The following is a 25522-nucleotide window of genomic DNA, read 5'->3' on the forward strand; positions in this document are numbered from 1 at the left end:
GACAAAACAGCAAGTCACGCACACCAATTTGGTGTGGCAATATTTTTCTAAAATAAAGTTTTGCTCATCTTTACTATTGTTTCATGAAAGTGATAGTTAGCAATAGCATCTACTCCCCCATTATCTACTACTGAACCCAAGCTGCTTAGGTAAACATTCATTTATCAGTAATACTTATATAATCATCCCATTTACTTTCTAATGGTAATGAGCTGTTACACTACATTGACTTGTTTCATCATTGGTTTATGATTTTGGAAAAAAAAAATAAATAAATAAAGGCAGAAAGTTATACCTATTTGTTCAAGAAGTAATCATTTTGTTCATTCCCACCTTCCCCTACCCATTCCACAGGGGAAAATCATCACTTTCCGGGATTGCTAACAGCAAAATAGCTTTAAGCTGTTATTAAAACATACTGCCTAATGGCAACAAGTCAACTGAGCTACTTTAAACAGACACCATAAAACATCCTTTAACACCTAGCAGACTGCTTTAATATTGTTTCCTGAGGGAAAATATGCAAGCCTGACTCAAGTCCTCTGCAGTATGAAAATATTTTATACATAGAAGAGGCTGTTGATGAATATCAACATATGACTGGAAAAGTTAAGCAGACCACCATAGTTGATAGCAAAAGTGACAGTAATTTGTTAAGTGGGGACTCTGCTCTTCAAAGCAGAAGGTATTTACAGTGTATCAATGTACTCCATGGTATTTTTACAGAGAAGCTTCACGTGTGTCAGAAGGACAAACCTTTTGGGTAAGTCTTGTCACAATCTAAGCTAATCCGTTTAAAATTCAGAAGGAATCACCTCGTTCCTTGCAAGCACAACAAAAAATGTTGAATTTTATTTATACCAAATAACAACACTTAAACATGTGAACTTACACTCACTTTTAACAGGAATCGAGGCCTGGGCTGACTGCAGCACATCTCTCCAGGTGACGGTCGCAGTCTGTTCCTATGGAGGCCATTCCCTTGCGGTGTAGTTACAGTAGATGACGTGCCCCTACGCTAACACTCAGCATAGGCCACAGCCTGAAGGAATGCACGAGGACTTCATGTGTATTCACCTCAGAGGAGTCCTCCACTCGGCAGGACGTAGTCACACACAACATACTGACTACACATACCCTACAAGCAAGTGCTGTGGTACCCCAACGAAAAGGCCAGAAACAGATTTCAGCCCTCAGCACAGCACCGAGTTGCCTGTGGGAAGCACGTGCGCCATTTTGTCCCCCACTGCGCCCGAAGCATGGAAGGCAGCAGTGGAATTAGGAGCCCATTTCTCAAAGATAGACTTCAGCAATCGTGTGCCCAAGTGTTCTGGGTCGCTGTAGGCACACACATTCCTGATTAAAGCAAACCAATGTGCCTTTTTTTAAATATAGCAGTGTCCAATATTGAGAATCAGATGGAAAAAGCTCCAAAAAAAGCCTCCTGTCCCTGAAATTGGAACAGAAATCCTCGGCTCAGTGAGTCAGTAAAAACATTCTAATAAGGTAAACCAGTAAAATTGATTTACCAGTTGGAATATCTCTGGGTCTCCCAAATTTTTATTTCTCAACCTTCCTTGCAAAGTCCATTTTTAACCACAGGCAGATCCAACCATCAGTCCACCTGCATACAGGAGTGACCCCAAGTGCAGATGAGTATGCTCTTAGGCCATGGCTTGACCAACAAGCTGACAGCCAATGGAGAATGGCTGCAACACCTCATGAGGCCTTGAGAATATTAAAACTGCATTAGATTCACATTTCTTGGCAGAAATATGATGCAAAGTACAGGCTAGCTAGAAAAAGTATATACAGGATACACACATAACTAGCATGCAATGACATAGCACAAAACACATTCCCAGTCCTATTCTGTATTAAGAGTTTTCTCCTTCAAATATTTCAGAAGGATCAAGGTCAACTATTAAGACACAGCAATAAGTGAAAACTTATCTCAAGGCAAACAATTTGCCAAGGAACAAATGTAGGAAAACTCATGGCTGTTATTGCAGGAAGACTCTCTTCTCTGGCTTAACAGCACACTTCAGGACAAAGTGAAGAAAGTCAGCATGTCATCTACTGCTCTAAACCACTGCTGTTCCATCAGTGACAGGATGCTGATTTACATACATAAGTTTCTCAGTTGTTCATTTCCACCTTCCCCTACCATTCCACAGGGAAAACTATCACTTTCTGTGGTAGCTAAATGCAAAATAGCTCAGAGCTAATATCATAATGTATTTTTTTTTTTTTAAAGTAGCTCAATTGACTTGTTGCCATTAGGCAACACACTTGTGTTTCAAACATGGTTGCTCATTTTCAGATGAAAAGGAGAGAACCCCACAACCAACATACAAATACAACAGCGGAATGAAATACGTGAATTGTTACAGCAATAAGCTCTTTAGTTTGACTTGCTGATAGTGGTGATATATGGAACGGAAATTGTCTCAAGGCTTTAAAAGTAAAACAGATGCATGGTGACAGGGCACACTTTAAGATGATCCTTTAAAAGATCTCAGGGGAGTGTATTCACAGAAACTGGAAAAAGAGAAGTAATTTGAAGAAGTGACCTCTATAAAGGAGCCAGAGGAATTCACATAATAAAATCTAATTTTCTGGATTTTTAATCTTCCTTAAGGAAGGTCAGACAACCTTCTAAGTTTCTGCTACAGAGGGGGAATCTGAACTCCAGCAATGGTACAGGACTTTCTACCTGCTCTTCTTTTACTTCCCTCTGTACCATGCCCCAGTCTGGTCTTCTCTGGAAATCCAGATACAACCATCATTTGAAGGAATGACTCATCTCTCACCTTCCTATTCTGCTATCTCCTTATGGCTGTTGACATTTCAGCTATAGCTCAATGAGACAAAAAAGGAAATCCTGATCTTCCCACTCAAGTTAACTCTTCTCCTAGTCATGCAAGCTGATGCTCTGCTATCTCCAAGCTCATCACTTGCACATCATTGTCAATTCTCTCCCTCCCATCCATACTGAAACCTTGGTGATTACTCCTGTTATCTTAAAGATCAGGGCTTCCCTGTACATCCCTGCAATATATTGTCACAGACACTTATTCTCAACACCATTTATACTATTTTAATATGCTCATTCTGGTCCCATGAAACACAGCCTTACTTCCCTCAGACATTTAAAAACACTTCTATAAACACCAACTTCATATTCACAATTTTGATAATGATCCGTGTTTTCTTTAGTGTAATTACACTAACACACCAATTATCACCCTCTAATACCCACTTATTTGGCGAGTTTCTCAAAGAGGATAAAACCTATGAAAACCTATGAATACCAAACTAAATTTAAGCTCATCTTGCATACACTGAGGTTCAACTGAAATCTGAATTCTTAAAAACTAAAGACAATCCATAGAAAATTGCTACTGGTTCAAAGGGTAAAGTTTAATAAATAAGCCACCAATTTTGTGAATAGGCAATTCAATTTCTAATTTCAAGTTAAATTTGCTAATGTATTCTTTTGTTTTCAAGCTTTGCTTGAGATCCCCTAGAACTTGGACATTTTTTTTAATGTAAAAATATCCAAAGTTACTTTCCAGCCAATGCTGAACAGAATGGTATATAACACTCCTAAAGAAAGCTCTCATTTAATGCAATCAAAAATGTCAACCTGAAGATGTGACAGTATTTTGAACAAACTAGTTGGAAATTTGAGAAACAGAGGTGCTTCAGCACGCTAAACTGATCTGAATCTCCCTTTCAAGCCAAATGACACATTGTCTACAGCGAAGGCTGGAAATCCAATACCCCTGAATCATCTCAAAGTTGCTTCTAGTCTGACAGAGTACGGATATATATTCACATTTACATATGGAACAGGTTACTTGGGGTTTAGTTACATGAGGTTCAACATTTTTTATTTATTTTTTTTTTTTTTTTTAAGAAAAGCCTGTAGAGTTGACTTTTGTTGATAAAACTCGTTTTATTTGTTGCCCTAGAAGAACTGGTATAGCTAACACTGATGCCTAAAAGAATTTGTAGGATTCAGATACAGAAATAATACAGAAATTTGTACTCTGAAGTATAGATCTGCTTTGACCACAAAGCAATTTTGAAATGGATAGGCAGCACAATCAACAGAAGCTAAACTGGAGCAAAATCTTTGGTAGAAGGAAGCTACCAAACACCCCCAAACCTCAGTATCATCCAAGATACTCAGATAACGTCACTTCTTGCAAGACTTGATAAGGAAGCCTTGACTCACAACTCAGACTGAGCAAATATAATCCTGTGGTACTAAACTCCTGCTGCAGTAAGCTGTGCCTGAACTCACAAGTTTGCAGCAACAGCTCCAGGCGTGGACTTTGTCAGAACCAAGCCAGGTGTCCTTGCAGGCATGAACTCCATCCAACCACAGGCCACCCACATAATTTTATCGGAGTTGAGATTAAAATACAAACCAACATGACAAGTTTTCACAAAGTCATTGCAAGTAAAGGTGCAATGCTCGGAAATGCAAAGGAGCACCTACAGACATCCTTGCTCTATCTACCCTGGTCAGGAAGGTTTGCTGAAGATCGCCTGCAAGGAAAGCAGGACGGATGCTTTGAAATGAAACCTTGAAGATCAAAGTTGAATTCTAAATAAGTTTCATTGAGTGGTACAAACCGCCTCAGGCAGTACTTCCATCTTTACTTTAGTAGATTATTTAGATATATTTTTGATATACATAAACATTATACCAAAACAGCAACCTTCTAGAAGTTTGTGTTCAGTACAGTACATTTCTTTACAGCTTTATTGAATCCCCATTTGCTCTGTGAGGTCAAGCAGTACAGCCCAGAGGCTGCAGGTGGGGCCCATAGCAGCTGCCTGCACATCGGTTCCTGCAAGCATAACTTAATATTTAAAGTCTGAGTTGGCACATCTCAGTAATGTCCATACCAAATGTTTGATCATTTTAAGCTATTCTTACTGCAAGCCTTTCTTTGCTTGATGAAGAAAGGAGCTAGCAAGGCCTCTGCAAATTTGTGGGCTGTTGGAAACATCCATTAGTAACACTGCAGAAATGATGTTCCTCGGGGCACTACGCAACATGTCAAACCAAACCAGTGAGCAGGTCACATCGCTGTTATGTCTAGCACCTTCCCGAGCCAGCATGCTCCCATGGCCTTGCCATCTGTCACATACATCATATGTTCAAGAACTGAAATTTCTAGAGCCTGCTTGTATTTGTGTTATATCACACATCATAAACAAAGCCCTGCGTATGTTTAGGAAGAGTTCAGCTTTTGTTCTGGTTTGCTGAGAAAACACCGGCCTGGGGTATTGCTTCAAATCCCTGGAGAAAGGTCCGGGAAAAGAGAGTTGACCTGCTTTTGTCTGAACGAGCTGGGGGGCCTGTTATTTCCTGGAGACCCAAGGGGACACAACTGGCTTGGAGCAGTCTTGCTCGTCCGTAGAGCTGGTCTTAACACCTGCCATTTTTCTACTCCACCCTGACACTGAGAAGTACCTCAGTTTTCTCAGACAGGGCCTTCTGTGAAGCTATTTTATTCACGATTGCAGTGGCAGGCGTTCAGCAAGCAGCAGTGCCCAGCAGAAGTCTAGCATAACCTTATACTCCCTAGTACATGACGCTTGATGCCTCCCCTGTTTCCTCACTGACTGAGTACTACAGGTTCACAAACTACTCAACGCTTACTACTATACCACATATATAGTCTTCATACACTGAAATGGGACTAAGTAGCAGGAAAGCTGCAACACTGAGCAGCTACACCCAGGACCCCCCAGGATTCCCGTCACCTACTGAAGGGAAGGAAGATCCTCGTGGAAGAGCCTCAATAGGCAACGTGGCCACCGTGGGTGGAAGGTGACAATGACCTCTGCCAGTGACACGACCAGACAGTGGGATCATGTGTTGCCTACTTGAAAGGCACAAAAGACCCAGGAGGTGAGTTCGATATCAAAGTTACTGAAATAAAATTCAGCTTGATATTTCAAAGTCTACTCAGACTTTAAGACACTTGATAGCAGAAAAGCTGAAAGGTACTACAAAACTCTGCATGCCCCCGGTAGTTGAGGCAACTTACAACAAGAGCCATTAAATAGCTTCCTGTAGTCAAGCGCTAACCAAACTAGCTGGACTTAATAAAAATAATTTATCTGAAACACAGCAATATAGGAGTCTTCCATCATAAAGTACGACCATTAATCTCTCATCGCAATTACTACCTCTATTCCTGTGTGCATAAAATTACAGTAAATGTTGAGGTGGAAATCATTTCTAAATTGATGCTAGGGTGTTAAATACAATTTTCTGTTCAAGTTACTTAATAATTAATCCCAAATTTTATTTACAAAACAAGTTCAGGTGAGCTGACTTTTGCAGCCCAATGCTATAAAGGAATAGATGAAAATGGAAAACACTTGACATGTCAAAATAACTACATAATTTGATCTCTTGAACAAGTTTCCACTCATTGTCTCTAATTAGAAAGCGATACAGAAGCAGCCCACTCCAAGCACTACCCAACACTGAAGCTAGGAACATCTTAAGGAAAAGCAACTATGTTTTCCAAATATTAGCAGATTAATATGATCATTTACTGGTGAGTTCAGATGGGAGTTGAATGTATTTGAGCAAAAACGTATCTTGAGTTTATAGACATTAAAATTAGCATCAGAAGACATCCCCAACCCACCCTCATCCCTCCCCCCATTAGAGAATCCCAAAGTAGCACAGCGTTTTGGCATTGCTTTTGTGGAAGCATTCAGCTCAAGGTTAGAGGTATTTCCCCACAGCTGCACGTAGAGCCACACTAACAGCCAGCTGGAGCCCTTGAACAGGATTACCAAGGTCTTGCTTGAAAGACATAAGGCTTGATGGCAAGAGACAAGAGGTATTTCTCTTGGTGGAGCAAGTTTTTGCTGCTGCACACCAAGAGAGAACCAGGCTGTGCCATAAAACAGCAACTTCTCTGGATTAGGCTCAGGTTACGTCAATCAGCACACACACACGAGTTCCCAACACCAACTGAGGCTGCTCATCGCTCCGAGCTACCAGAACCCTGCTCACAGACAGTCTGTGACTAGAAAGGGACGACAGTAACTCAGCTTCTTAAAGCTACTTGCTGTTGTGAGTTACTCATTCAGGCTCTAAACCCTGCATTTAGACACGTGAATGTTCACTTCCTTGTGAATAGTGAAATGGTGAATGTGAAATAGTGAACTGTTATATTTGCATTTTTCTTTGAGCATCTGAAAAGTTTTTGCCAGTTCCTGCTGGGGAAGGAAAATGGAGCTCTGTGTACACTCCCAGTTACCATTCACTTGTAAAGCAGTTTTATTACTTATTATTATAAATTGTTATTGTAAAGCAGATTTACATCAGAACATAAGTATCTCGCTTCTGAAAGCATCACGCCCATGCCAGCAGAAGAGTTCCCCAGATAACCATTAACGTCTGGATAATAAACTCGTGACTGTAGACAGAAATAAAATTAATTTATAGTCAGAGCTGGAACAGTGCGATGTACCTCCATTAAACGTTCTGGTTAATATGGTGTGCCGTGCTATCTAGGTGATGAGAGTGCCCAGCTCTGTACAAAGCAGAATAGAAAGAGACAGGCAGTGGCATACACTGCACTCAAGGTGTACAGGCCCTATTTTCCCTTTTCATTTTTTCTGAAAGGGTCTTCTGTGAAGCTATTTTATTCACGATTGCAATGCTGGGCGTCCTGCAAGCAGGAGCACCCAGTAGAAGCCCACCCTAACCTAATATTCCCTAGTACCTGACGCTTGATGCCTCCCCTGTTTCCTCACTGACTGAGTACTACAGGTTCACAAACTACTCGACACTTACTACTATACCACATATGTACAATTGTACTCGATCAACCAGTAATATCTCCTTTTCTTTCTTTTTTCTTCTTCTTTTGTGACTACAGGGCCCGTGATTTTTGTTTTCACTGATTTTGCACTGCTTGTCCTGTTTCTCAAAGCTATCCTCCTTGTTTTGGGACAGTGGGACCTTCCCTTTAGCTGCTTAACATACTCCCCACCTGCACAATGACTTTTGAACATGCAAGGTTAGTGGAATTTTCCACTGCAAAACCACATCTTTGTTTCTCAGGCTTTGTTCCTCAGTTATGGCTGTCAGCATTAGGGATTGCAGCCGGAATGCAGACACTGTTACACATGAACACCAGTACTCAGTAGTGCCTCCCTCAACCTTACTCGCTGCTTTTATCAATATCCAGGTGTGATCAGGTGGCTTCTGCCAGGTAACCTGGGCTGCACCAGTGATGTGTGCTCAAAAATCAACATATTGGCTTCTTTTAAAGCAAAGCTACAGGATCCAGGATTTTTTTTTTTTTGATTTATTCCTATGAAATGAGAAGAGTTATTCCTATCCTGCCTGATATCAAAAATTTATTCTTGCTCTGCAAAAATCCATCTTTTAAAGAGACTATGCAATAAGGTGTATGTAGAGCCTTATTTCCTCCCAGCAACCCTATTACCTAAGAGAACTTTATTCCACCGAAACTGAGACAAGAAGATCACTGCTAAATCAATCCGATCTTGTGACACTGTCTCTATAGACCTGTGCTATCGCAGGCTTTTGATCACCCACAGAACTGGAAATTGATGGTTCTGTGCTTGAACTCAGCCTAACTTTCCCCAGAAAACTCTAATTCCAAATTTCTCATTCTGAACAAAGTATAAATATCCTGACGCACTTGCACAAACATCGATGTTGCTTAAGTGGCAACACCAAAATGAACCAGCAGAAAGACTTATACTTGAGCTGTGCAGGAGAAGAAGGGGGCCTGGTGTCACTCCAGTATTCTCAAATGTAAGAGCAGATTTAACGAGATGATTCTATTAGCTCACACATTTACTCTGAGTAGGAGGTCTCACTGGGGTTGTCAGAGGAAATTATATTTAATCAACATGATGTCAGTCAAGTGCTTGTCAAACCTACTACAGTTGTTCAAAATCCAAAATAGTTTATACAATAATTGATGAAAAATTATATGTCGAGATCTGGCCACTTTAAAATAAATTACAGCATTCAAGCTTTTTCTAAGAGTTTCTGGCAGGAGACTTTGTTAGTATGTTTATTTTAAAAGTCTCCATTTTCTGTGTTGCAGAAGAGTTCAATATTGTCCAATTTTTCCCTCCAGGAGTGTTACTGGGGCCATCTGCAAGAATATAGCTAAGGATTCTGGAAGGAAAAGTTCCAGAAGACAAGTATTAATTTAGGCCATCTCTTCCGACCCCAGCTGCATTACAGTTAGAGCTTCTGAAGAGCGGACAGCCTTCTCCTCAAGGAACACTGCCTGCCAGGAGACGCCCTGCAGGGAAATGCAGCTTCCTCCTGGGGAATAACGCCTGCTACTGGAGCTGCTCCATGCCAGAGGTCCATCGGCTTGATACCGTGCCTTTTAGTAGCAATAGCCCATGCACAGAAATAATAGACAGGGTTTAAAGGCTCCAGACAGAAAAACTCCAGATGATAAGAAACAGAAGTGGTTTTTTGTTTGGTTGTTTTTTTTTTTTGTTTTGTTTTTGCTGCTGGTCTGAGCAGCAAACTAAGTCAGTCATATTCACTAACTCATAGTGACTGCCCAGTGGAAATAGCAGTTTCTTGCCACACAGGATGTTGGATAGAAAGGCTGACCTACGGGGGGACACCACGAGCCTGACCATATTAACAGACTGCAGATGCTGCCCCAGAGCATCAAATTCCCTGCATCAATGTGTGCCCACGATTAGGGTCAGGGCGCAGAGCAGGACCCACTCACTGGCTTACACAGAGGTACATAAAGCCTTTGATGGATGAAACCGCTTCACGAGCATTTGCAAGCTCCAGCGGGAGCTCTCAGCACAGATAAGCATCGCCCATTCAAAAGGAATTATTCATAGGAGGAACAGACATCCCTGCAGCACAGGACAAACAAGCCATCAGCCCCAAGTCTGATGGGAGACCTTTCTTCCAGGTTTGATGCAAAATCCCCCTAAGTGAAGGGGGATTTCTCAGTGACAGCCTGAACCACATTATGAAATAAACTGATTGTCAGATAAATGGGAAGAGAAACTGTTAACAGCATTGGTAATACTGCAGTGAGGCCCCATGCAAAGCAACAGATGCTTAACTTCACCTTAAAAGCTTCGTTTGGTAGGCACAGATTTGGGACTACTGCGCACATGAGAGTTCTTGGCTGCTGCCCATCATGCCCAGTCTGTAACAAATAGACTTCTGAGAAATCTCACTTCCTCTTTTCCAGCTTTGGACGATGACATTCTGGAGATGGACCTCTCGAAATCACTGTTTTGTTCTGCAGTTACTGACAGAGACAGCCAAGGAAGTTAAGACAGTCTCTTCTTATCTCTTCTTAATCATATTAAGCTAGAAACACCTACTAAGGCAGCATGCACTTCTACAACATACGGTTCAAGGTTATACATCTGTATTGTATCTATACGGATTTCAGAAAAATCCTGAGGAATGCATCTGCACATTTAGTGATACTTGACAAAATGCAGCTTTATTATTTGGAAAGAAATAACAATGGATCAGCAATCCGGCTCTGAAGCAGCTGGCAGTTCTCTGGGATACCTGTAATTTTCAAGCAAGGAACCAGAAACTATCCAAAGGCTTTTGTCCAGAAATCCTAGTGTCAGCTAACAGCATACATAGTTAGCTGTAAAAATGCATTTAATGTTTCGTACCATATAATTAGAGAAGCAAACGTGCTGAGCTTCATTCTCAGAACACCACCAAAACACTTCTAAGCTCAAAATATTCAGGATAATTCATGGCTCTGGAGTGGACCTCAAAGTTACCATCATCATAAAAACCTGACACTGGAGAACCACTCTCGCTCAGCACTACTGATTCACCATTTAAATGGACTTCTGTCCTACACTGTGTGCTCTGCAGTCCACAAACAGAGAACTACAGGTGGAAATCTTCCTTATTGCCAGCTTTCCCCCTACATCATTACTACAGATGGAGGTAGGTATTAGTAATCACCCAAGTTGTGCTTTTCCTTCTTTATGGTTGTTTGACACCGTTTCAAATAAGCTCAAATACAATTTCCAGAATTTAATGCAGCCTATTTTTAGCACTGCAGAAGGTCTGATTACATATATATTTTTTTTTCATTTTACTATTTGGTATAAGATGGGCATTCACATTTAATCATATCCATAGATTACCTCAATGAATACAAATGTGTTACATTATCTTTAAGTAAATGAATGTCAATATGTTCTAGGGTAACAGAAGTAATTGCATATTGATAACAGTCATTATCATAAGTCATGGTTGCTGGCAGAAAATCCACTTGTATTTTTTAATAAGGTGCAATATTATGGTCTATTTTGAGATGATAGCTTTCTATTTCCCCGTACATGATACAATATCATTCCAATATAGCTGGCAGACCCTGCCAAAAGATAAAAATTCAGAATGTAAACCTGCAAATTGTCAGATTTTACAGTCTTTTGAAGGTAGGGTGGATATTCCAAGTACCTCAGCAAAAGAGATACAGAGGAATCATTATCTGTGCCAGGCTGATGTACCTTCAATTCCACCCACTACAGCAGATAACAGTGACTAGCACATTATCCTGAACTCATACAAGCAGATTTCAGATTTTGCTTTGTAGTTTATTGCAGTTTGCAAAGTAATCCAGAAGACACTTGAGAAAGGGACATCTTTTCCTCATTTTTTAAGAGGCACAAAACTTTAAAGCTAACTCAGATATTCCGGATGCATCTGCTACGAGAGAGTAAGGAAGCTGTAATACCCAGTATCAAGATTGCAGGCTCTCGTTCTGCACTGCTGCTCTACGTTATTGCTTTAGAGGAGTAGAAAGAGAAGTTGATAAAATAAGCAGGCAAATGCAGAGTCCTGCTCCGTGGACAGAATACCCCATCAAACAGTACAGGCTGGAAAAGGAACTCTGGGGTCTCATCTGGCCAAGGATTTCAGTTCAAGTTGATAGTGTGCAGATTAGCGAGCACAGCAAGGATAAAGGAAGTCAAGTGTCTGCATCCCCCTCCTTGGCAGCCAGAATGCCCTGTCTAGCTTTGAGCCTCTCCACTCAGGAATTGACAACTGGAACAAACCCAGTGCGGGGCCACTAAAATGGCCCTCTGAATGGAGGCTGAAATGGCACGGACCTCTAACAGGCCACCAACATTAAGGCTGGAGCAATGTAATTATAGATGGGGGTTGAACAAACAGGTGTTGTTCACTGTGAAGATATCCTGTAGGAGGAAAATATTACTGGTGTTCTCAGCAACGTAAAGCGAGTTTACATAGAAGAAATGAAGCACACCCTCCTAAGACAGAGTCAGCAAAATGACACACAGGAGTAACCACAAGTTGCAAGAGAGGAAATTGCAACTACATGCAAGAAAATAAGAATTTCTTGGTGGAAATGGTTAGGCAGTGGCATCACCAGTCTAAAGAGGAGCCTCCATATCTCAAGACTTCCAGGACTCAAATGAACATCATCCTGGGCAGCATGGACCAACTCTGATATGGGCCCATGCATTAAGCACAAGCCTGGAGCTGATGAGCTCCAGACACATCTTTCAGCCTCAGTTATCCTGCAGTACAATGTAAAGCTCTCATAAGCTTTCCCTTTAGAAATAGCTTCTAGCTCGTAACAGAGAGTGCCGCAGTTAAAAAGCCAGCTGAACCTGCAATGAGCAGCTGGGTCCATATCTGAATCTGTATGTGAGGTTCAGGAAAGGAAAGTACCCAGACTGGTAGGGTGCTGTGCCTTGGGAACATCACCTCAGCTCTGCTGTGGTCTCAGTCTAGACCAACATCTCTTGAGCAGCTCCAAGCACTCTAGAGAGATCCTCATTTATGATCTCTCACCACAGTTTAATACAAATATACAGTAATACCACTTTTTGTATTGTGTTTACACATCTATTGAAGGTTCATGCAGGCAAAAGCATTATCTCTAGCTGGGTTTGGTCTTCGGTGGAGAAATAAAACAGGAATTCCAGAGCTGGAATATACAGTGGATACTATCATAAAGAGCTTTATCTTGAAATAAAGATTCTTGGAGAAAAACTGTTCTCCTGAACTCCTTTATAACAGAATTAAACCTTTATATCAGAATTAAATGGCCACCAGCCCGCCATTTTGTCGCAGCAGCGGCGGCGGCCAATGGCAAGCCTGGGGCGGGGAGGGGAGGGGACAGCCCTGAGGGGACGGCTGGGGCGGCGGCCATTTTGTTAAGCATCCCTCAAGGGGCTTTTAAGGGTGGTGGCAGGCTGCCCAGCACGCAGCACAGGCCTGAGGGCAGGCACCTGTGCCTCCAAGGCAGCAAATGCTTCAGCCCCACTGTGAAAAAGCAGCTCAGTGAGCACCTCCAGTCGGCACAAACCCTGAAGAGCATCATCCATTAGTAGTCACAGCAAAAGTTATACCTTCCTCCAGGTTGAGCTGCAATAGGCTGTTTCTTTTTCCATAGGAGAATAAGGGATGTGGTCCTGCGTCCTCCATACCTGGTGCTGCAGGGGCTGTTCCTGCCAGAGGGGCAGCATGCTCTCTCCCCAGTTTTTATGTCAGAGTGCACCTGAACCATCACTTGGTTAATTGGGACCAGCTAGCAGGTGCTGCAGGCCCTCTAAGGGTGCAGGTGCGAATGATACAGGATGTGTGGTGGTGATGCCTTCTGGAAAGTGCTAGAAGGACGTGAAGGATCGTGGTGTCCTCTTTGCTCTCCTGTGGCATTCGCTGTGGAATCAGTGCTCACCTAGCGGTGCTGACATACAGGGTATCAGGCAGGAGGACAGCACAGCAAGAATTGTTCAGCATGGGGGTGGCAGGAAGGAAAGCCTCACCTTCCCCTTTCTTATCCTGTGTATAGGGCAGTGTTCCCCCTTGAGGAGAACAAAAATTGTACAGAGCCTCCAAGATCCAGTGGAGTCTGATCTTCCCTAACTAAGCACACAAGATTGGGAAAATAAGTCCCTGCTGTCATTTGTGATACTGACATCTACCTAAAGACACAGCCTCAGAGAGGGAAGAAAGATCAACTCTAAGATGTCCTTCAGTGCACAGTTGTGACTGTCTATGTGAACCTAGAAATGGACCTCAGTATTCATATACTAATTACTTTTTCAGTGGTAGAAGTCTGCCAATGTTGATACTATTACAAGTCTAGTGTAAAATCAACTTGAAAGTGTGCAGGTGAAGATAGTGAATTTATAATATTTTACTGCCTCACAAAAGGCATCTAATTTGGACGTGGAACATTTTTGCAGTGAGCAAGCATTTCTATGAATTTCAATACACATAGTTTCCCACAGATGGAAATTTTTATGGAAAGTTGCACATTTCTGAGCTGCAAATACTGTGTGTGCTTAGTTAACAGTTTTATGAGCAGCAGAGTTGTGGTTGCTATCAGGTATCATTTTCTGCTGTGTGCTCTTCTTTAACTTCACAGCAAGCATTAAGCATTTTCTTAGGAGAAAATCACCTTTCCACTGAGAATTAATCTTTTTTGATATGCTCCCTATTTCTGACTTCCATTGGTCTGCTGCTGTCAATATCCAGTTTTTGTACAAGGTGACATCTAGTGCCCCACCCTTCTCTCATTTTTAATAAGGAGTCTACAGACTTAATTATTTGTTTGTGCTTTTATGTGTCCTTCTGTATAACTACTACTGTCCAATTTTACTGTTTTATTTTTTCTTCAAGAATTCCAGTTACAATTAAAGGAAAAGCCTTACCCTTGCATCATGCTTTCTGTGTCAGTGTTGCCAAACATCACCGTAACCAATTGTTGGGAAGCTAAATGCAATTATACAGAACAATTGGGGAAAAAAAAAAAAAAAAAAAAAAAAAAAAAAAAAAAAAAAAAAAAAAAAACACTACTAAAAACATCCAAGAAGGGACCAAAGAAGCTAGTGCTTATGACCAACCTGTTTACTTTCTACAAATTTCAGGGTTTGTAGGATTTAACAGGATTCAGTTCACTGTAACAGCTCTGAAATTGGACAAAACTGTCAGAGATAGTTCAGTGAAGGTCTCTGTTCAATGAAACCAAAAAATTGAACAAGATATTCAGATGTATGTGAAATGAGACTAACGTCGATGGTATTTATAATGCTCTTAGGTACAGTGGTAATACTGTGCTCGATATTGATCCGTATCAGAAAAGTTACGCGGCAAAAAGGATTAAGACAGAAAAACCTGTCCTTGGGAAAGAAACTTAAAAACCTAAACTTACAAACCTTGTTTGTATTCAAGAGAAGACACAGAAGGCGATATTTCAAAAATAAAAATATTTCAGATCTTCCCATGCATCTCAAAATGCTAAAGCAGATTTGCCTCTGCCAGTGTCCATACATACAGAAACTGTATTATAATGTATGTGGGAATTACCTGACAAAAATAAATCCTTACTGGGTGAAGGGGTTAGAAATGACAACTAAAGTGGATGTTCAGCACAGAGGGCTGCTAACGCTGTTACTAAGTGATGTAAATTAGATCAGAATTAGGTCCAAGGATCTGTTCTCCATTTCTAAACCGGTTACCTCCTACTATGGCAGATGCGAATACATATGGGAGAGGGAACAGAACGGATCCATCTAGTGGGAGGACAGTATACATATTGCTGTACTATATGTGACCATGAAGCAAAGTTAAATTTCTCACACAAAACATGGACATGTGTCCATGTTTTATGTATGGCATACTTTGCATTTTCAATAAGCATCACATTTAAAATCAGGTAGATCGCACATAAAAATATGATAAAGGAAAAACAGAAGTCACGTTGACAGTTATTTAAATCTACACATTCTGCTATATTAACTTCATAGTTAATGTTAGGTTTAGTATTTTTTTGTGTGTTTCAGCATGGAGTCCTTTAAACATTCCTAATGCAAAGCAAAATATTTACCACTGGTTATAGGGCACAGTGGAGCTATCGCTTTCATGTCAATCAATCCAGAGCATCATGGTTATATCAAGGAACAATTTACCTTTTTTATATATATAAAAAAAAAAAAAAAAAAAAAAAAAAAAAAACACTTTTTATTTATCTAATTATTCATCATTGCCTTGTCTATATTCTTACTCTTAACACTTTTTTTTTTTTTTTTTTTTTTTAACAATGATGACTGTGTTTGTGGAACATACTTTCCAATGTGAGTTAGTGATGATCATTCATTGCTATGGGCTTCTGTTGATGTTTCCGTCAAACAGTAGCAAGCTGTCTTTGAAACAAAAGAGCTGAGCATCATTATGGGATATCATCCAAAAAGCTTCTGAATTGCAAAGTGTGTAAATTATGCAAAACTAGGTCTTGCTTGAAGGGTGAGAGACAAGAAGCCTTCTAGTTGAGACAGGTTGTGAAGTGTGAAGCGGGGCAGTTTTTAAGGTGTTAGGAAATACCAAAGAGAAAAGCCCAGTTAAACCAGAAATAACACAGTCCCGCTAGTCTGAAATAAATTAAAACAAACAAACAAACACACACAAAAAAAGTATGTTCAATGATGAGGAATATATCATATAGGTTATTCTTTCCAAATGGGCGCAGTCCTGCAGGAAAAGGATGAAGATGTCATGTAAGAGGAGAGGATGCAGTTCTCTCCCCCTGCAGATACGGGTGCTCTGTTAGTGCACACAACTGCCTGGCAGTAAGAAGAGACGTGATGGAGCTTTCAAAACAGTTAATGACCTACTAAACTGCAGCTGGTCTGTTTTGCTTTACAACCATATTCCTAGTATGGAGAAGAGTGATTGAACAGGGAGTGAATCCGGATTTCTGTGAGCCTGTCCCTCTAAAGCTGAATAAATGATGGATCCATTTTGCTTTCTGTGTCACTGTGCTGTTCTTGCAGCATATTTACTGTGACAAAGAAGTTCAGAAGAATGCTGTAGCCGGTCACAAGGAAAAATGAGAAGAAAGGAAAAAGGGAAAGAAATGAAATATTTCAAATATATACAAAGTTAAAGGCAATCCTAAGGAAACTGTTTCCTGATGTGAGCATGCAGAAAATCTAACTAAACACAGACCATCTCAGCTCTGTGAAAATGAGACATTTTTCTTAAGATGCCTGCAGGCATCTTAATGTACAGGGTACATTACTCTTTAATAAAAACTGGTGCCACAATGATGTAAAAAAAAAAAAAAAAAAAAAAAAAATTATAATTAATTGCAAAATGTTCTCTATGTAGATTTTCAGTGTACTTTTTTATAGCACTGAATTCCTAGATAAAGGTTGGATTGAATTATATCCACTTCTAACTAGTTTATTTGCCAATAAATTCTAAGCAGTTCTAGATTAACTGCCCATATGGCATAATAGCCCACCATTTGGTATCAGGTGGCATTTATTTGTTCAGGAGTCTACCAACACTTTTCAGGGCTATTAACATCCCCTAAATTTAAGCAATTATCTTACATTTTGTAAGCTCTTCGTGCAGTCTAGGGGAAAATATACAGGACCTCCAAAAGACCATTCATAGCAAGAACTTAGGTTAGCACTTTGAATTGCCTGCTCGAATGTCCTTTCTGTATCAATCGTGTGGTAAACTGAGGGAAACTATTCTTCTAATTTAGACATTTCAGTTAATTGCCAAATGGCAAGAAGTAGAAACATCCCCATTTTCCTTCTCTTTGAATACTTCCCTCAGGATCTCATTTGATCTTGTGGGTAATGTACCATTTTAAAAGTAGCAGGATTAAGCCTTTAGCAAAAAAGCAAAATTACAGAGAAAAAGAACATGGAAAAAAAAAATGGATGTCAAATAATTTAGCCATTTTTCAACGTTTGCATTTCAAACACTCTGTTACTTCTATCTAATCAGGATATTTCATTATATTTTCTATCAAGGTGTTGATTTTTTATCTGCCCTCTCTGAAATGATTAATGTGAAACGTTTTTCAGTCTATAACAAAAAATATGTGTTTCATCCTCAAGTAATCTTTAAGCTAGGAGTCAGTGAGGGTAGCTACTATATAAAACATCCCACCTTAAAGATACTAATTTGTATTTTTAATTCAACTGATTGAATAATTTAGAAATGTTTGCTCAGTACTTGGTTCATGTGAAGAGTTCTGGTTTAGTTCTGGCCACTTCTGAGATTCAGAAATAGCCAAGATTTGCCTCAGATCTTTTCCAATTCATTTCCTCGGTATTTCTTGTAGCTATTCCTGTTCCTTATTTTCTTCATAAAATTGTATTTTCATTAATAGATATGACAGAAAATGAAGGTTTAAAGTAAGCATAGACATTGAGCACAGATTTTTAACAACAAGGGTAATTGACCACTGAAACAAGCCCCGATAAGCTGTGGATTGATTGATAAAAACTCAAATCCTTATCTTCAGAGTGATGCTGGAAGATTTGCCTTATGAGAATAGTAACTTTTAAAAAAAATGTCACTTAGTCTTTCCAGCCTCATTTAGGGTATTTGATACTTCAAACACAGGCATCAGGGCAAACAGAAGCATGAGCTTTGCTGAAAGGTAGACCAGAGATCTAAAAATCAGCAAAAAATCATATACTGTTGGGGTGTATGTTTACATTTTATTGTTACCCACAGTACTGTTCTGTCGTTTTAACTTCCTTTTTGCAAATTGTGTGACTGGTGGAACATTTGTAATGATAATGCCAGAATCACCAAGAGCCATGAAGCCTTGGCATAGACTAACAGGGCAAGACTCTGGTGTAGGAAATAAAAGTACCTCTTAAAAAAATAACACAACATAACATAACATAATATAAAATAAAATAAGAAGTCTCTAGGACTTAGATAAAAATAAATCCAGCTGAGCAGAATCTTAGCTGGTATCAATCCAGATGTTGCCCCAGTTTCCTTAAGGAGAGATCAGTGTCTGATGTATTATATCTACTCCCATAAGAATAAAAAACAGGACAAATACTAAACTATCCCTATTGAAATAACCCATACAGACTGCATAGGTGACAGAATGGTTGATGGAACAGCACACAATGCTCCTTCCATATGGAAATTTGCAGCACGAACTTATATTCATTCCCGTCTTCTAACCAGAACTAGCACTCTTAGTGACTGAAGAGAATGACTGGAGCAAAAGAGCAGTACTGGAAATAGCAATTTAACCACTTGCTCACCCAACAACAATTTAGCTAAACAAATTATCAAAGAGGAAAACAAAGGATTTTATCTTTACTAAACAGCTGTTTGGCAGGTTTGGAAAAATCATGACTACCACAGAAATTCCCCCTTACTTAAGAGTGCTTTTCACTCACTTCAACAGAGAGGAGGATGTTTAAGTTGGACTAGAGGCTGCTGAGATCCCTTCCGTACAAGATACTTTATTTGATTACTATTTATGTATGCTACACTTACATTTTTAAATAAATATCCAATTTCATTGATTTTTTTTATTGAATTTGTATTTATGATAGAGATGAAGAGAATGTATGAAGTGGAAAGGAAGAAGAAAGGTCAATAAAAAGGGAAAAGACTGAAGTCAGTCTGACACAAGTAAATGTAAGAATAAAGATATCTGATGACTGGCCCAGAAATATGTAAAATGAGGAGAACAAAACTCCTTTTAGAAAGGCACACAGTTGTGTTTTAAGACATGAATAGCTCCATATGCAGACCAGTGGTTAACGGGGCATATAATTTAAAAACCCAGCTTCCACAGCAGATGGCTTTATTTACTGCATTTAGGAACTTTACATGGGGGAATCTACCACTGGAAGCACGGTTGTGTGTACTGCAAAATAATCAGATTTGGGTCAAAAATCAGACAGCCCTAATGCTTTGTGCCAGTGTTTATGTAAGATTGTCGCAATCTGTCCAAAGTAGAAAATTATCCAAATAATTATACGTATTTAGTGTGTGATGTTTTCCCTGCTTAAATAATTATGACTGTGTTGGAAATTATAACAGCTCGACTGGAGCATCCGTAAGGAAACAGGTTTCCAGTGCTGCTTTTTTCACTTATGACTTTTGTAATACCCTCTCTTGCCATGAAAACCTAAAACCATTCAATCTGTCGACTTTCTGGTAAACTGTGGGAAACACAAAGCCATGTAAAAATTACGGTGTGCTGAAGAGTGAAGAGCAGCTTGGGAAGATACAAAAAATGTTGTAGAGAAATTCTTTTTTCTGCCTTTGATAACACTACTTGGTCCTCCTCAAATTTCCTTGCTAGCAAATGTCTGGTGCCTGTTAAAGTACCTAATGACGTTCTCTCTCCTGGCTTTTTTGGCAAAGAACACTGGTGACCACTATGAGCAGAGGGAAAGGTCAATGTTCAGATGCCTTCATGATGTAGCACAAGGGATCTGAACAAGTAATCAAAATGAGAAACCTATTACATGATAGGGAGGCAATGTTTTATTTCAGTTTGGGTAAGAAAATGGACATCATTAAAATGGAATTGTTTCTTGAGTTCATGGGCATTCTGCATTCATGACAGAGCTGCTAGGAGCTGATCTTTAAAAACTTTTAACACTTTTAGAAACTCTTAAAAACTCCTAAGTTCAGTTTCTTTCCATCCTGTTCATACAGTAACTAATAGAAATCGGGAGGGGAGAGAGAGAATTAGGTTATGAATCCTAAGTCAGGTTTTTTTTGTCTTTCAAATTTGCATAAAAAGAGAAATAGTTTCTAATGCAGTTAAGGTCATTGACCGGTTCCAGACTGTGATTTGCTATTAACAGTGGTAGGAGCAAATTTCCCTAGCAGTTCAATCGCAAGCCTTTCCTGAAATGGATTTACCTGTCATTTGTACAACATAAGCTCCCTCGTCTTACTGCACTTTCCAGGCAGATCTGTGGACTCAAAAAAAAAAAAAAAAAAAATTAAACACCACACAACAGATAGATAAAAGCACAGGGAATTGCATTCTTCTTCCACATTGCCAATTTCTAAACAATCAGTAACCTAAAACTGTTACTAATTTTAAATAGGAATGAACCAAACAAAAGTTTTATCAGCTCACTAGCAGAATAAATTGTTTAAGGAAAGTAGAAAAGAAGTGAATTTAATTTATACCCAAATTCTTACCTAAAGATTAATTGTTATTGTACAAGAAACTGAAAAAAAAAAAAAAAAAAAAAAAAAAGGTTGTTCAATGCTGTTGCCTGTCTTGGTCTACAAGAGTTGTTTATTTTATATAGACATTCACTGACAGGCATAATCAGGATCTTGGGGGCCTTCAGAAAAAGAAACAAGGACAATTTTAAGTGCAGAAATAAAAGTAGACGTATGCTGTTGCAAGGGCTGACGGGCTGATAAATGTTGCTTTGGATTTCAGGACTTGGTTATACGTGTTATGTTGCTGCTACAACAGTGAGGGCCAATCTTTTCCTTATGTGCTTTTTAAAATTGGGGCATGAATTTCTGTGTCTGATTCTCATTTGCAAACATACCAAAAGCTTGCTGACTCGCTCATTTTCACACCATTGTTTTGTCCAAGCTGTGCCTCACTCCAGTGAATGAAAATGATGTCTTGGCTCCGTTAAGTCCAGTGGCAAGCTGACTTCTCAGTGGAAGAAGGATTTCATATGTTCACAGCAGTGTTGTAAATTGCCTCGAGGGCAGTCTCACTAGAAAAACATGAGAATACGACAAAGTCTACTGTTTCTGGCTGATGCATATCAGTACGCTAGAAGCTTACAGAGAGTTTTAATATGCTGCAGAGACGTAGTGCAACATATCAATGTCAGAAGTTGCCAGTTCAACACTTTCCATAATGATTTCCGAAGAGATCTGGAAGCAAGGAAAATAGATGGAAAAAGTGTTGTGCAAATTGCATCTCGTTTGACATCAGCCAATCCTTTGAAGTGCTAATTTACAGAACTTGTCTCTTCACTCTCTAATATAAGCATAATTTTGTGTTAGTAAAAAGATAAAACACTCTGATGATGATATAGATCAGACATTTGATAACAGTCCTAAAACAAAATAGTTAATTTTCCTTACTTTTGGGTAACCATGTGTACCATAAATTTCTTTTTTGCAAGAATTCAGTGCCACCATCAAATATGAGAAAAATATTTTTTTCATTAAAAAAAGTATATATTTCTAGAAGAGCAGGCAACCCAATTAACTGATATATTATGGCGAAAATACTTTGGATTTTCCTCCATCAGAATGGTGGATGAAATTGGAGGGGAAAAGAGGAGGAAAGGGGAGAAACGGGGACACTATTTTTTCATGTTTCAAACATTTCCATTTATTTTGCTTTTGAAATTTTCCTGACAAGCGTTGTCTGTTCAAGAAAAGTACTTACATACATCGTTACTTTATTTGATTTGTCTGTTAAATACACTTGCAAGCAGATTTCCTCTGCCATTTGATTCTGTGTCTTTCCTAGGCCACATATTCTGAATATTCTGATACTGAGGGACAGAGTTGTACACTGAGACAGCTCAGCAGTGCACCTGTAAAGACTGAAAGAAGCTCTACAAATCTGGGTCTGGGATAATTAACTAATAGACAGGGATTGCAGTGATGAACTGAGAATTCTGCCTTGCAGGCTTTAGTGGGAGTTAAAATAGCAACAGCAATTAAAACAAAGGTTTAATTTGCTAAGAAAATGTATCAATGTGATTGTGAAAGTAGTCATGGAAGAGAACCTGTTCTGGTCCTTGTGAAGCAGCCCTGGGTTTGCTCCAAGCATCAAACAGCATCAGGTACCAGGCCCTTCAGAAAGTTACTTGATGTAGATACCAGCTTGTAGGAAAATAAAGAGAATGAGATTAGGTCTTCATGAGTTCTGTATCAAAACCAGAAGACTGCTTTTGGTTTCATGAGTCTTTTTTGAGAACTGATTAACAGTTGGTTTAATAAGAGGTTTGGTGTTAGCTCTCATTACTACTTCTGTCAAAACTACAGAATTTTTCTTGACATTGGCATTGTGCCAATGTCCATAAAAATTCAGAAGAAACTTTAGTGACTTAAAATCATTAAGTTAACATCTGACAGAGTCCCCCAGGAAGCGTATCTGACAGTTTGAGATGTGCTGATCGTGATGGATAACCACCCCACGTACCAGGCCTTCCAAAGTGAATTATCTCTCTCAGAGAGGTCGCAGGTGAGCACGGAAAGTCATGGCACTGCAGAAGAGTTGGGCCGTACTTCTCGGTGGAGGTGCAGCCTCCTGAAGAGGTCTGGGAAGTTCTCTCACACCAGCATGGAAACAGACTTTGAAGGACTGCATTTTGCCTTTGCATGAACTGGCACTGATCTGTTACTTAGCAAAAATGGCAGATCGTTTTAGGCAAATATAGTTAATCTTATCAGTAACGTGCACCTGCGTAGGCTGTATATCTAATGGAGATGACACTGAACACGTCTGCCTGTAATTAGGAAGGTATATAGATCGACAGCTGTTTTTTTTTAGTTTAACGCATTAACAAGAAATGAGCTTTGATTTGAAAGGAGAGAGAAGACTAAGTTAAACATTAAAACTGTTTTCGATCATTTAAGTTACATAGTTCTCACTCCAGAAGCTTTGATCATGTATAATCCTGTTGAAAGGCTGAATTGTAATCAGCCTCACATACATTATGTTGCAATGCTGTGGCACTAGTGCATGACAGAATTTTATTTTCCATTAGTTCATTCTTTGCTGGAAATATAAACACTCTATATGCTTAATAGTCCAAAAAATGAATGTTATTGCTTTTTAAAATTGCCTGTTAATGAAAATTTTGCTTGCTATTAAAAAATCTGAGTGCCTCAGGACCATCTTTCGAATGCTGACATACCTATTTTCAACATCAGCAGTGTTGAACAATCAAAACAAAATCATCCCAGATTGTACTTTTACTAGAAGCAACCATGTTTTCTAACCGATCAAAATGGATGTTTATAGCATCTGTGGAGCCAGGACTGATTTTTAAATGGCTTCTCACTGAACTATGAACAATTTTATATCAGGTCCAGTGCAGCAGTGATGTCTGTACAAACACATGACTAGAACAAAGACAGTTATTTCTCAAGAAAAAAAAAAAAAAAGTTTTTAAGTAAAAAAGATAGTAGGAAATGCTGCATTGACCTGAATCATCAAATCCATGTCAATGCTCAAGAAACATTGAATTCCTCAGTGTAGGAACAGACAGCATTTTGCTTTCTCTTCTGAGCTCACACAGGTCTGGTTTTCTGTGGCACCCACAGACCTCAGCTGGAATTAAGGACGACTGTCATTTCTAAAAATCAGTACAACACTTCAGAACTCTCATCATACACCTGTTGAAAAAGCATACTTTTTGTTGCTTAGCAAAGCTCTATCTGGTAGGAGAGAGACCTTCAATGGAAGCAAAACAAAGTGAAAAGAAGGATGATTGGAAGATTCCAGCAAATTATTTCTACAATTAATTTGGTGGGCTGTATACGTGGAATGTCAAAAAAGGTCTGCCAGGGATACTGTAGGAAAAATCATTTAGCCAGGAAAGGGGCACTTCGGACCTTAGCAGAGGGCTGAACACACAGGAGTGTGTAGGAACAGCTCCAGGAACACCAGTCACAGTCTGTTTACCAGAAGAGATTAAATATTTGTAAGGATTTCTGTATCCTAACATACCGCTTCATTAGTAGTAACTTCAAGTGCAGCTGTGCATTCCCAGGAAAAACAATGGAATTTACAGAGTTTTCAGTGTTACAGAGTATAAACTAAACCCAGATTATCCTACCTGCAGTTCTTCATGTAAAAAAAAAAAAAAAAAAAAAAAAAAAAAAAAAAAAAAAAGGTTTACTATATGAATAGTCCTATTTTCCATCTAATTGGGAAAAAAAGAGATCATATGTATATGGACACACTCAAATATAAAGTATGATTAAATACTCTTCATCAGTAGGGACCTTTTCATTATATACTGGCAGGATACAGAAATACCACATCTACCTGTATTTCATTTTGTCCCTCTGATGTCCTGTGGTGTTGTTCTGAGCTACAAAGAGCCACATACAAGCTAGGAGTATTTTTGGAATTATCATGTTCTAAATCTATGTTAAAATGGAAAAATAAAAGCAGGAATATAAATTAAATTTAGAAAAAAATGAGCTTCTCTCCACTCAGTTGTAAGTAAAAGTATATTCACATTACAAAAGCTTCTTTGGTGGTAGCAGATGTAGTAACTGATACAAAGGTGTCTTTGTTGGACAACTCAGAAAGGACTGAGTGGGTAAGATTAATGATGTGAGATGACATACTTCCAAAGTGATCACTCCTGTTCTAGCTGAAGCATCCTAAAAGGCAGGTACCTAACACTGTTCTGGCCCTTGCAGTGTTACATTTTGTCTCCAGGGCTATCAATCTGGCATACTTCAGAAGTAGTTAGTTGTGATGAGGTATGCAAGGGAGAAAGGGAGATTTAAAAAAAAAAAAAAAAACTTCTCTGTGTGCATCACTTGATAATGCATTTTAGTTATTTGGCAGCATATCGGGATACCTTTAATTTCAGTCATTTATATTTATTGTACCAAAAGGCTTTCTTTTTTCAATCAATACTGGGCAAAAGAATAGAAATAAAACATTTT

This window comes from Aythya fuligula, chromosome 6 (assembly GCF_009819795.1).
Source record: "Aythya fuligula isolate bAytFul2 chromosome 6, bAytFul2.pri, whole genome shotgun sequence".
Taxonomy (NCBI): domain Eukaryota; kingdom Metazoa; phylum Chordata; class Aves; order Anseriformes; family Anatidae; genus Aythya; species Aythya fuligula.